Raw genomic sequence first — 13,915 nt, forward strand, 5'->3', positions numbered from 1 at the left:
GAAATTTCAGAAATCGAATTCGTATTTTTGATGCCAAACATCTTTAAAATGCATGAAACGTCGAGATTTTATGTTATCTCGAAAAATTTTTTTTTATAAAAATCGACTTTTTGGGACTGCCGATTTCGCACCTTTTCCAGTTCAATATTACCATGGCTGTATTTTCTTTTTCAAAATTTTAGAACTCGAATAATGATTTATTTTCTTGTATATAGTTGTCATGTGTTGTATAATAATAAAATGTAATATATGCATTTAAAAGTTTTTAATGAATATAAACAACGCACACATTCTCGTGATTCATGATTGAGAAAGGCACAATTGCACCGCTAGGTGGATTAAAATAGGTTTAGTAATATGCGATTACAAATCAATTTCTGCAGACTAAAATCGACTGTCATAACGATTTTGACTCTTTGTAGACATCTTTATGAGTCTTTTTCTACATTGTTATACGATTGATGGTTTGTTGGGCCATATTGCTAGTATTTCATTGAAGTTCACAATTAGTATCCCAGCACTGGAACCTTCTTCCGGAAATCCGGATTCCCGGGAACCGAATGAAATAACCCTATGCATTTTTGATAAGTCCAAAAACGGATGAATTCCTGAATCCAAAACACCCAAAAGCATCAAAATCGGTTGGAAATTACCTTAGTTATTGGTATTTCAGTTTTGGGTACCCACGTCGGCTTGTTACGTAGTAAAAAAAATCAGGAGCCCCTCCTAACCTCCCCCTCCTTATTATATCAACAATATTATTAACCCAAATGCTTGACTTAGTGAAGTTCTAAGATGTCACAAAGTTTCAATTTCCAGCTATGGATAAAACATAGAAATTTCATTAGTTGAAACCTAAAAAGGTACCCGGGTACAGCGTCGGATACATAACGGTTAACCGAGTTTCACGCGTTTACTTCGACCGCGGCCTAAGATTTCGAAGTATATCGAAATACATACTCCATAGTGAGAAGTTAAATCAATATTTTCCGGGGGATGTGTATATTCGAAAATTTTAAATCTCGGAATCCCGAACCTGACCCGAACTCGTGAATATTAAATTTGAAAGCCCGGAACCCGAGAAGCTTAAATTGACAGAACCCGAACCCGACCCGATGCCCGTCGGGTTCGGGTCGGGTCCGGGTTTCAGGTCCAAAAACCCGAACTACTGCCATCTCTACTACGTTCAAGGCAATCGATTTACCAGCTTCGCTTTGGTCGCCCCTATACTCAATAGTTCTGCATATTACATATGGATATTATTATATCAAAATGTTCGTGGAGAAACGCAATATTGTATTAAGTTACAAAATAATAGTGTGTAATAGTGTAAAAATTCAGTAATTGCGAAGAAGCTCAGAATTTGTAAAATACTCGGCAAATAACTTTAAATTTAAAACGAGGACCTCTACTTTTTTATATGTCAATGGATTGCAATTGATGATGGATACGATTTCTAAAAGAACAAATTCTTATATATAAAAAATAGACAAAAATACGCAATAGCACTACAGAAATTTCGACTAGTTGGCAAATATCGTCTAATTCAATTGATGACCTATACCTTTTTATGTACCAATCGATTGTAATTAATTTCAGCTACAATTTCTCAAAGAACAATTTTTATACTCTATCAAAAATACGCATAATAGTTCATTTAATTGGCAAATAACTTAGTATTCAATTTCTTTAGATACCAAAGAATTCAAATTCGAAGTTATTTGCCAACTAAGTATACTTGTCTATTTTTGAGAAAAGTGGTTCTTTCAGAAATTGTAACCGGAACTAAGTACAATCACTTGGTGTATAAAAAGATAATTTCATCGCTTTTAATTCGAAGTTGTTTGCCAAATAAATGAAATTTCCGTAGTTCTACATATTTTTGAATTTTTAATTTTTTTTTTAGAAAATATGAAAATAGTTCTTTTGAAAACTGCAGCCGAAATCAATTACAATCGATTGGTGTATAAAAAAGTATAGGTCATCCCGCATAATTCGACGTTATTTGTCAACTAAAAGAAAGTTACAGCCGATTAGTACATAAAAAGGTATAGATCATCACTTTGAATTCGAAGTTGTTCACCAACTAAATGTCTGTAGTTTTACGTATTTTTGTCTATTTTTTGAGAAAATATAAGAATTTGTTCTTTCAAAAATTGTAGCCATCATCAATTACATTCGATTGGTATATAAAAAAGTATAGGTCATCGTTTTAAATTTATTGTTATATGACTAATATTTCAAAAATTCTGAACTTCTTCGTATTTAAACCAACACAACTCTTTGTGGTAGTTAAACAAGATTATTTATTAAAAGTTACCCAGATATCCAATAAGCATGAAAAGAGCTTTTTAAAAACCGCTTTTGGCAAAGGATGCTACTCCATTACTGCCATGAAATTTTTTTGTAAGGCTTTTCTGCCACTAGAAATGCTGATTAATGACAAAATTTTTTTAAATAGTTTGATGAAACCAGGTAACACACGCGAATATGCTAAAGGCACATGGTTATAAAATCGTGAACGTTAACGTATAAATGCTCGAGCTTTTCGCGATGATACACGCCATCGCAAAATCTCTACACCCGCACATATCTGAAACGTACAATGAATATCACATTCAGAATCACAGCCCGCTGCAATTAGCCTTAAGCAGCGTTTTAGTGGGCGACGTTGCCTGTCTCGTCTGCAATTGTAGTGTGTAGGACAACTCTAAAAAAAGCTCCAGTAGGACAACTCTCAAAAAAGATAACTGAACATTTTAGTTTCACAATATTGTTACCATCATAGAAATACAACATTTTATTGAACCGAATCATTTGATATATCGAATAGTTCTTGAGTTATTCTCATTTTTTGTTTTCAAAAAGGCCTACCTTGTATTCCCCCCTAGGTTGAAAGGTTTGACGGTATTGCTAACATCATCGAGCATATTTCGTGTAGCAGTGCTAAAGAACCTCTTACAGACATCTGTTTTAAGATGGTTATTGCATTACGCCTCGATAGTAATGCATCAAGAAGACCGAGAGTGCTTATGGGCCTTTTTATGTGTGTTATTTTTTCATACTCCGCACCTGCTCAAACAAACGATCACTGGTCTGTGCGCGCTGGCATGGCCGATTTGCCGGTCGATGTGAATTGATTTTTGCTGCGGGCCGTGTTTGCAAATATTATTCCACAGCTTGTTGGACACGGCTCGCAGTGGAGGTCATTGAGTGTCGATTTATCGGTCGACTTCGTCATCATGCTAATTATTTTAAAAATGTAAAAGTAGAAGCCTATTAGTGTTAATTAATCCTTGTGCTCGTTTGAAAGTTTACATTCAAGTTTGTTATAAATATATACCAAATTCCTTACTGATTCGTATCAGGCAGCTAGCAGTTGGGAAATTGGAGATGATTATGACTTTCATTGGTATAGTTTTCGATAAGAATACACTGAAAAAACAAGCTTTGACAAAGAATTTTTTTTAATTACACACCAAAAAATAATGAAATTTAAACGACATGTAAAAACGAATGTGAACATATAACGATTGAATCCAAAATTTGATTGAAAATTACGTTAAAATTAATTGGAGCATCAAACAGCATACAATTTTACACTTTCATTCGTGTAATATTACATGTCATTCATTTCTCAACAATATTCGAGTAAAAATACATTGAAGTGCATTGGTTTTCCGTTTAAAGAAACTGTAATTTTTTTAATCCCCGTGTAAAATTATAATAAAATTCGATGAAGAAAGCACGACAAGTCGTGTGTATTTGTGGTGGAACTTAATTTTACATTTATATTCATGCTCCAAATATGTACATGAAAATAAATTTAAAATTACAAAATATTTTTATCTGTGTAACTTTTTTTCCTTGAAAGTACCCAACTTGAATTTTTGACGGTAGGTAGGGAACATAATTACCTATCTTGGAACAAAATTTCATCCAAATCGAAGTTGGTTTTTTTTGTAAATCGACATTAAATTTAAAAAATCAATTTTTTACAGTGTAGGAGTGGATGAAGATTTTTTTCAATATTTTTTTCGAAAAATTTGACTTTGTAAAAATCATTCCTACAACATTTTTTTGTAAGATTTATCATTTTAGACTACAGCCATTTGTAAAAAATTGGTAAAAAAAGTTTGACCCTTTTCAAAAGACAGTCAAAATCATTTTTGGGAAAACCAAAGAATGCAAAGTGGCTTTTTGTGACAAAGTTCTTATGTACAGAAAGCCGCATTCAGAGGCTAAGCATTGTAGCGTTGCTAAGATGACATGCCAAATCTTTAAGCATCCTGGATAATGCAAAGGGAATTATGTAGAATAACAATTGATATTATCATAAATCATAGAAACAATTAGCTTTTTGTAAACAAATATTTCATTGTTTTGGATTTGACGCATGTGCCAATACTTTATATAAGGACTTTTTGGTGTTATCCAACGGGGAAAGCAGATCGAAATGGTGAGTTAAGCGTAAGCAACTAGGTGAAAAAATCCTCCCAGAGACAGGATTCGAACCTGCAACCCTTGGGACTCCGGCCCAATGCACAAACCCTTATGCCATCCTTGGGATACGATGACGTCCCAGAAAGAACACATGATCATCGCAGTGGCGACAGGGTACGGTCACTGATCTGTTTTTCAAACATAAAATTTTTTCATAAAAATGAAATAATAAAAATCGCGTCGAATATTTTTGTTAGCTGTCAAAAAAAAATTGGAAAAAATTGGTGGAAAATATTGCGTGGAATGTTCCATATTCATATATAGAATTGATAGATCTCTTTTTATTTCTTGCAGTGTTCCCATACCGGACAAGCTTGATGACCAGTGTCTTCAATTAAAGTATCCAGTGCACGCTTAAATGATTTAAGTACTGAATCGGGACCGTATTCAATTATTGTGTTTACGTGCGTGGAATACAGCGAATGCATTAGATACAACAGCAGCCGGTGCCATCGTCGACCGCTTGCCAGATTTTCTCTATCACCACGGTACGTGTCTGGCACGGTACGACTTCAAAGATGTTCCATGGATGATAGAATTGCATTTCGCAAGTGAATCGCCGTAACACGGCTAGTTGGATGGATACTCATGCTGAGACGAAGAGAGTGTTGAGAGAATTGCTTTGGATTGCCAGAGTCACTCACCAGCGTGCGTGCGCGGGGGCGGTCGTCGTGTGCCTGTTCATATAGTGAGACACGTTTCACAGTGTTGTTGGCTGCACCGCAGAATCAGTGCTTTTCGTGATCGCAGTGAGTTTGGTTTAATATTCTGACCGCAGATCCGGTGATTTCCCGTTCTGGCAAATTAGTGCAGTACAGTGTGGAGAGGATTTTTTTTGGGTCCAGTTGGATACCGTTTCAACCGCATGAACGCTCAGTGGGCGTTCGGTTGGATGGCTGTGCGGTATTGTCGGTGACAAAGTGAGGTATTAAATGTGTAATTTATAGTCACTGGCGAAAATCTTGTTAAATTGAGAATTGCCGTTAGTGGAAGCGAGAAGCGCGCAAGGGAAGATAACGGTTTTCGAGCGTGGTTTTATTGTTTCTTAGCAGCAGTGGCAGGTGTTGCTCTCTGTGTCGAAGGAAGAACCGAAATTTTATGGTAGTACAGTATACAACAATAAGAGCGAATAATTGATGTTCCGGTGCTAGAATTCTGAATTAAATGCACGATGGAGTGCAATAGCGGACGGCAGCAATTTTAACAGCCGGAATAGTATGAAGTGAAAAGTGAAAATTCTCAGCTGCTGAATTAGGGCTGCGATCGTATGTCAAAAGCGAAAATTCGATAGCGTTGTGCAAACAGTGAATTGTGTTTCCGAGTTGTGTCTGTTGGGACTATGAAGAAATAAGGACATAGACCAGACGCCAAACCGTGAAAGACCGTAGCAAGTTCTTCGATACTGGAAACATCTGCCGTCGGTTGGTCGGTCGGTCCGTGTTGGCTATCGACTCCGGTAAGCACAAACAAACCGTATGGCGTTTGAGAGTCATCTTTATGTTTGGCCTTTATAGTCTATTTTTCTCTTGGACGGCAGAAAGTTTACTTTTCTAAGTGAAATCATTGCTCTGTTTGTTTTCCATGTCAATTGAATTATTCAGAGCGATCGATAAGATCTGATATATTCCAGTAGCGTTCCTTCACGTTCTAATCAGAGTGGTTTAGTTTTTTAAACTTTTTTCGTATGTTGCTAATAGCGGATGGTGGATGTGGTATTTGGTATCATGCAGGCAAAACCAACAAAGTACTGTGCGCTTCCATTCAAATCTAATTTTTGAAGCACTTCTTTTTAAAAAAAAAATCAACGAAAAAAATTTATCTTGAGTAATTCGACGATTTGAAAAATATATTGGTTTATGCAAGCTTATCGGTTTTCTGGTTTGTACAATTTAATACAGCGCTGTTGTTGTAGAATATTGGCTGGTTAGTCGCCAATTTAAAGCTGGGGCGCAACGACTTGGATAGGGCGCAACAACCTGGATGGGGCGCAACGACATTGATGGGGTACGAAAACTATAACGCCACTATACGTAAAGTGGACCGGAAAATGAGCGGCGTGAATGCAAACATAACGAAAAGTACTAAATTGGTGCTTTTTGCTATAAAGGGTGCATTCCACATAAAAGTTAATATCCGATTTCTTCGAAAAAAATTTCTCACACCCTTTAACAAAAAAAGTGTGTCAATTGTTATTTGTTAAGCTTATTATTCAATAAATTGTACATATACCATAATAACCATAATGATAACTCGTAAACTTGACAATATATGGAAAGAAATTAAAATTAAAGTTGGATTTTTTATTGAACTTAAGAGTTCGGAAATTAGTATAAACAAATTGAATATTTTTATATCTCGATCCATTTTTTACTTTCTAAATATTTACAGTCATGTTGGAAAGATGGCGTAAAAGATTCATATGGGAGTCTGAATACTTCATGAGATAATTTAATAATACCAAAGGCTACTTTATAGTAGACACCCTGTGATAGAAACTTACAAAATGGTTTGTAAATCTGATGTGAATTTTGTTTGGTGATGGCAATGCCCTGTTTTTAAACATACGCCCTAAACGAACCCCCAGGAACTGTTACTGTTGAGGTATTGGGGCGGTAGTCTAGTACATAATATGCTAACTCTTAACATAGGCTTTGTTCAATAAGCTGAGCCACCCTAGACTGAAATATACCTCTATGAAGGGGTTATATACAAAGTTGTGGCGAAAAAGTGAGCTAAGTTCGTGATTTTTTTAAAGTGCTTAATGCAAATTTTATTCGACAAAGCGAAAGTAGTAGTGGCAGTACTCTCGAAGTTCGAAAAAACAAGCTGAATTAAAAAAATATTCAAGATTGGCAGAACTCCCCCATCCCCGAAGCGTATTTTTGGCAGAGGTTTGCAATGAACGGTCTCCAAGCCGAACCGCTCAACTGAAATCAAAAAAGTAAACTGATTATTTAAGAAAAATGTATTGTGGTAAACTTGAACGGAGCGGTTTCCCAATAAAAAAGAATTTCCTTCAAAAAAAATTATGTTGATCAAAAAATGGAGTTTTAAACAAAAAATCATTGCAAAGAATTGATAATTTTTGGATGAAAAACAACCGTTCAAGTACAAGTGTAAATACAAACAATTCAAAAAAAAATGAAAATCGGATGAGTAGTTTTTGCGAAATCACGTTCACCGCAACGGTACTTTTCAAAAAACTTAGTTCCGATATAATTGCGTTTAATTTTGTTGTGTTCACCTTATTCGCGAAAGAACCAGCGCGCTGCGAACCGGCTATACTTTGAAATCTAGTTCTCCGACCTGGATAAAATTTCGCACAGATATTTTCAAAAGTGTGTGAATATTCAATAATTTTCATTCGATTTTTTGAGTTCCAACTTTGTATATAACCCCTTAATGATGAAGGTGAAAACTTCTTGATTTTTTAGTGCATGAGCTAAATAATTTCATTTTGCTATTTTAAAAATCGAACGTTGCTTTTATTATAAATTCAAAAAAAAATCAGATGGAGAGGGGGAATAATTCCTTGGTATTAGAAACAGGGGTTCAAGTTAACGGGAGATCAACGGCATCGATTACAGACTCGGGCGGTCTTCGTCAGATGAGTTGCGCGTGTGATGTTTGTGCTGCAAATTCCACGTTTGTTAACATTTTCGACAGAGATGTTTCGTGTCACTTGCATCAAACCATCAAGGATGTTCGATATATGTGGAAGAGGACACTTCTGAGAATGATAATAAAAATAAAAGGGGCAGGTAAATCTATATATTGATGGTTTTTAGGAAACTACATACGAGGGACATATAGAGGAGATCGCGGTTTGCCAGTACATCCCGCATCGGGACATTGGATGACCTTACTCGGGCCTGAAGGTAATTTAATAGTTGAGATCTGGCGGAACAATGCACGGCGCATGTTTATGCGATTGGCTCAGTTTTCTCCTTGGAGAATTCGATACCCAGCTGGAGGGCCCAAGTAGGCAAATTGTCCAAGACATCTTGCAATGGTCCTTGCAAATCGACAGTTTTGGGATTTGTAATGGATACCTACGATAGGATCCGCCAGCTCTGTCCCCTGTTTTTGAACCAATTCTGAACCAGCTCGTGATTGGACGAAAGTGACATAGGCAAACCTTCGGCTTGGAAACTAAAAGTACCAAAGGGCTGCTTGGACGTGTTGTCATATTGTGATATCAAACATAAAACGACGATTATTAACTGTGTTGATTTTTTTGTTTTCTCGAGATACCGCTTTCTTTCTATAACATCCGTCTGTAATTATGAAGTGCAGGCATTATTTGGCAGACGAAATCAAACATATTATCCAGAACTGAAGTTCCCGAAAGATCCGGTAGCGCGGCTATCGTGGATTCTGTTCTGTGTGCGGAATAATGCGGAAATGCCTCTTTTCGAAATCAACAGGCTATGTAGCGAAAGTATGAAAATATTTGGAACTTCATGTAAAAATTGTCTTTGTTCCAGTACCGAGTAAATTGGAAGTACTGAGCAAACAGGGAGAAAGTTATCCCGGAAGTCGCTTCTTGTTCTTCCTTTGGTACTATCGATACAGTTGAATTTTACAGTTTTCAACTGAATCGATCATAGGTGTAAATAGGAGCGTGTATTTTTGACTGCTGTTTTCTCCGAAACGATCACATGTAGTACTGGAACAAACCTATACATTGCTCCAAAACAAAAATTAAGCCTTGCAGAAAAGTAGTTTTAGAATATTCAAAATAAATCCGAACAGAGAAGATTATTCTTGTGACAGAGGTTGCTTGACTCAGAAAGCAACTTACAAAAATGAAGAGACATGAAGATATTTTTCGTAATGTCCAACAACGAATATATATTATTTTGTTTTGCTGTATTCCGATGGAAAAAACGTTATGATCGTTTAAATGCGGATATAAAGACTAAATCTTTGATTTTTCCAGAAGCATGAAATTGGTACATAATATAGAATATTTTAATCAGAACCATACTAGCGCATCAGCGAGTGTCAAAGGGCTCTCCGAGCTATGGGAATATCATACTGGCATTTTAGAGAGTCCGAAAACGCCCAGCGAACAATGAGAATATCAGACTAGTGCTCTCAAGAGTTTGAGATTACCCTACGAGCTATGGGAACAAAATGCTTGCGCCAGAGAGAATCTGAGAGCGCCCTGCGAGCAATGGGAATATCATACTAGCGCCCCATAGACCCATACTAACACCCTAGAGAGTTTGAAATCGGCCTGGAGCTATGAGAATATTAAACTAGCGCCCTAGTAAGTTTTGGAGTGCCATGCGAGCTATGGGAATATCGTACTGGCGCCCCAGAGAATCCGAGAGCGCACTGCGAACTATAGGAATATTAGACTAACGCCCCAAAGAAGCTGTGAGCGCCCTGCGAACTATGAAAATATCGAACTACCGCCTGAAGAGTTTGGGCGCGCCCTGCGAGCTATTGGAATATCATACTGACGCTCGAGAGAATCTGAGAGCGCCCTGCGAGCTATGGGAATACCATACTAGCTCCCCATACAGTTATACTAGCGCCCTAGAGAGCTATGAGAATATCGAACTAGCACCCTAGTGAGTTTGAGAGTTTTTATGCTAGCGCTCCAGAAAATTCGCGAGCGCCCTGCAAACTAAGAGAATATCGAACTAGCGCCCAAGAGAGTTCGAGAGCGTCCTGCGAGCTATGGGAATATCATGTTGGCGCTCGAGACAATCTGAGAGCGCCTCGCGAGCTATGTTAATATTTTATTAGCGCCCCATAGTCATACTAGCGCCCTATAAAGCTTGAAATCGATCTGCGAGCTATGAGAATATTATACTAGCGCCCCAGCGACCAAGGATGCGCTCTCCGAGTATCATATGGCGCCCCAGAGAGTCCGAAAGCGAGCTATGGGAATATCATACCTGCGCCAGAGAGAATCTGAGAGCGCCCTGCGGACGATGAGAGTTTCATAATATCCTAGAGAGTTTGAGAGCGCCCTGCGAGGAATATCATGCTGGTGCTCAAGGGATTCTGAGAGCGCCCTGCGAGCTCTGTGAATATCATACTAGCGCCCTGAAGAGCTTGAGAGCGCCTTGTGAGCTATGATATTATATATCATACTGGGGCCCTAGCGAGTATGAAATCATTCTCCGAGCTATGGGAATATCATACTGGCACCCCAGAGAATCTGAAAGCTCCCTACGAACCATGGGAATGTCAGATTAGCGCCCTGCGAGCTATGGAAATATCATACTGGCGCCAGAGAGAATCTGAGAGCGCCCTGCGAGCGATGAGAATATAAGGCTACCCTAGAGAATTTGAGAGCGCCCAGCGTGCTATGGGAATATTATGCTGGCGCTCTAGAGAATCTGAGCGCCCTGCGAGCTTTGAAAATGATAAACTAGTGCCCCTGCGAGTCTGAGAGCGCCCTGTGAGCTGTGAAAAGCACCCCAGCGAGTGCGGAAGCGCTCTCCGAGCTATGGGAATATTATACTAGCGCTCCAGAGAATCTTAGAGCGCCCTACGTACTATGAGAATATTAGGCTAGCGCCCTAGCAAGTTTGAGAGCGCCTTGCGAATTATGTGAATATCGTAAAAGCGCTCGAGAGAATCTAAGAGCGCCCTGCAATCTATGAGAATATTAGACTAACGCCCCAGAGAATTTGTAAGCGCCCGGCAAATTAAGATAACATATTAGAGAGTTTTGTGAATATCATACTAGCACCCTGAAGAGCTTGAGAGCGCCCTGAGAGCTTTGAAAATGACAAACAAGTGCCCCTGCGAGTCTGAGAGCACCCTGCGAGCTATCGGAATATCATACTAGCGTCCTATGAGTTTTGCAAATATCATATTGGCGCCCCAGAGGGTGTGGAAGTGCCCTGCAAGCGATGGGAACATCAGACTATCGTCCGAGAGAATCTGAGAGCGCCTTGCGTGACTTGTAAGTATCCAACTAATGTTGAAACGCTCTGCGAGGTGTGGGAATATCATACTAGTGCTTTTAAATATCTGAGAGTATCCTATGAGCATATCATACCAGTGCCCCATACAGTCTGGGATCGCCATGTGAGTTATGAAAATATCATACTAGCGCGGCAGGGAGTTTGACAATACCCTACGAGTTTGAATAGATTCACAAAATTCCAATTAGCTGGGATCATTAAATTTGCCTTCCAGAATGATAAGGCCAACGGAATTTTTTTTTTTTGGATCAAAAAAATCTTTTTTTCGGTTCCAGGAGCTGGTTAGTCGCCGACTAACCGTGACTAACCGCAACTACAGCACTGATTTAATACATAATAAATTTCATGTAAAACTTCTGTGAATTCGCTGTGTTATCACTTCAATGTGTATTTTCTTCTAAACCATACAGCTACGATCGGTTAAACTCTCTTCCTGGCCCACAAATTTACAATTTGAATATGTCAATAGCGCACATTAATTCCATGCTTGCATTTGCATCATCTAACGAGCGAATATGTTTTACGATGGTGCATGAAGATATAAAATCTGAGTTGACATCGATTCTCCACAAACGAATATACCTAATATTAGTTAGCGAAGCTGGTGTTCAACTGATACTATCAGAACTGTATTTTCAGGCAGATGGTAATTTGTGCATGCGGCATTAGTTAAATAGTGATTGGGAAGTCGCATAGGGACGCTTAATTAGTGAGTTTCGGCAGGGTTGTCACCTGACACTACATTCGCGTAAACGTAGTTTTTGAACTATTTAAACAAGTTTTACATAGCAAACAACCCGATCGGAATGCAATAACACACTTATAACAGAATAAAATTTTTATAATAAGTGGTGTAATAAATTTGGTCTCGTTGGTAGTTGCAATAACAGAAAATTATAACAAGTAACAGCGCGAGATATAGTTTTGAAATATTTCTGTTATGTGTTTCTGTTCGGGAAGGTATCGGTAGTAAGCATTAAACGGTTTATGTTCGATTTATGAAAGTTATTAAGATTCAAAATGAACGTAACGCTACCGTTTTGGAAATATTGAAATGACACCCAGTATAGTAAAGAATAACGTAGTCCTACGTCAAAACGACAAAAAATTCCAAATACAATTTTGGTGATTTTTTCGTATCAATCACTCCACATCAATGATTAAAAATTAATACCGTCGATTTGTTTTACGTTAGGCAAAACATTGCCACTACGGTCACTGTTTGCTGTACTTGTTACAAATTGCCCGAACCCATTGTAGTTGGAAGCGAGTTGTTTGTGCGTCCACATGTGAAGGGTAGATATTAGACTGCCCAGAAAAATAACGAATATTGAAAACTCAATCGGCCCACACCTGAGTCGATTCCTAGTTCCACCCGGAGTGCTTGCTCCAAATTTGAAGCAAATCAGACAAGTCTAGCTGTAGGACCTGCGTGCGTGAAATTCGTATTTTCACCGCTGTGTGGCACTGTATTCATTTCGTTGCGTTGTGACGATGATTTTGGCGGATTGCACACTGACTTTATCATGTTTGACTGCTGACGAATTTCGCACCAACTCGAACAAATGTTGGCAGCACCCTCTCAGATTTGAATGGAACTTTCTGTACATGGAGACTTTGTCCCTAAAAGCCACTTTTTATACTTTGTTTTTCCAAAAGTCAAATGATTTTTTTTATTTCATTTTTTTTCATTTATTTTCCGTCGATCTCTGTATACACTGGGTGCATATCACCGACACCAGAGACGTGTTTCCATAAACTGATATCGGGTCATCAACACATGCGCGGAAACCAACGGCTCTACTTTCCTTTTGAAGAAAGTCGTGACAGAGTTTTCAACTCAGAAAATCTCCCCGACCTCGGCTGGAATTGAACCCTGACCCACTGGGCTAACCAGTGCAATCTATGATTAAAGTTCGGTCAAACAAAAATGCATGTAAATTGATTAGATTTTTTTTATTAAAAAAAACATTTTGAAGCATAAGTTCAATTTTTAAAAAGTACAGAAAAATATTCAGTTAGGCCTTCAGTTAAGCGTCTTTTCACTACTAGCATTAAATTCTATATAACCGCCTCGTTCACTTTGTTCGCCACAGCCAGTTTACTTAAACAGTTATGAGTCCTTTTCAGGTTTCGCTTGACGACAGTCCTTGATTTTGCCGTGCCCTAGTGTGTAGGAAGAGTTCTTGTCCTTGTGCGCCATCTGTACGTTGTCAACGGCATACCACTTAATGTCATTTCCGTAATGGACGAATTTCGCGCCAACTCGAACAAATGTTGGCAGCACCCTCTCAGATTTTAATAAAACTTGCTGTACATGAAAACTTTGTCACAAAAAGCCACTTTGCATATTTTGTTTTTCCAAAAATGATCTAGACTGTCTTTTGAAAAGGGTCAAACTTTTTTCACCAATTTTTTTCAAATGGCTATAGTCTAAAAATGACAAATCCTACAAAAAA

The 13,915-nt window shown here is 38.2% G+C and overlaps 1 protein-coding gene across 1 annotated transcript in view; it reads left to right on the forward strand.

Annotated features, from left to right (window-relative positions):
* Positions 1 to 13,915, forward strand: part of LOC131692384 (diacylglycerol kinase 1) — a 420,215-nt gene that overhangs the window by 12,608 nt on the left and 393,692 nt on the right. The window contains exon 2 of the mRNA XM_058979392.1: positions 4,798 to 5,959. The gene's annotated coding sequence lies outside the window, so the exon portion shown is untranslated. The remainder of the gene's footprint in view (positions 1 to 4,797; positions 5,960 to 13,915) is intronic.

This window comes from Topomyia yanbarensis, chromosome 3 (genome assembly GCF_030247195.1).
Source record: "Topomyia yanbarensis strain Yona2022 chromosome 3, ASM3024719v1, whole genome shotgun sequence".
In the NCBI taxonomy this organism is placed as follows: domain Eukaryota; kingdom Metazoa; phylum Arthropoda; class Insecta; order Diptera; family Culicidae; genus Topomyia; species Topomyia yanbarensis.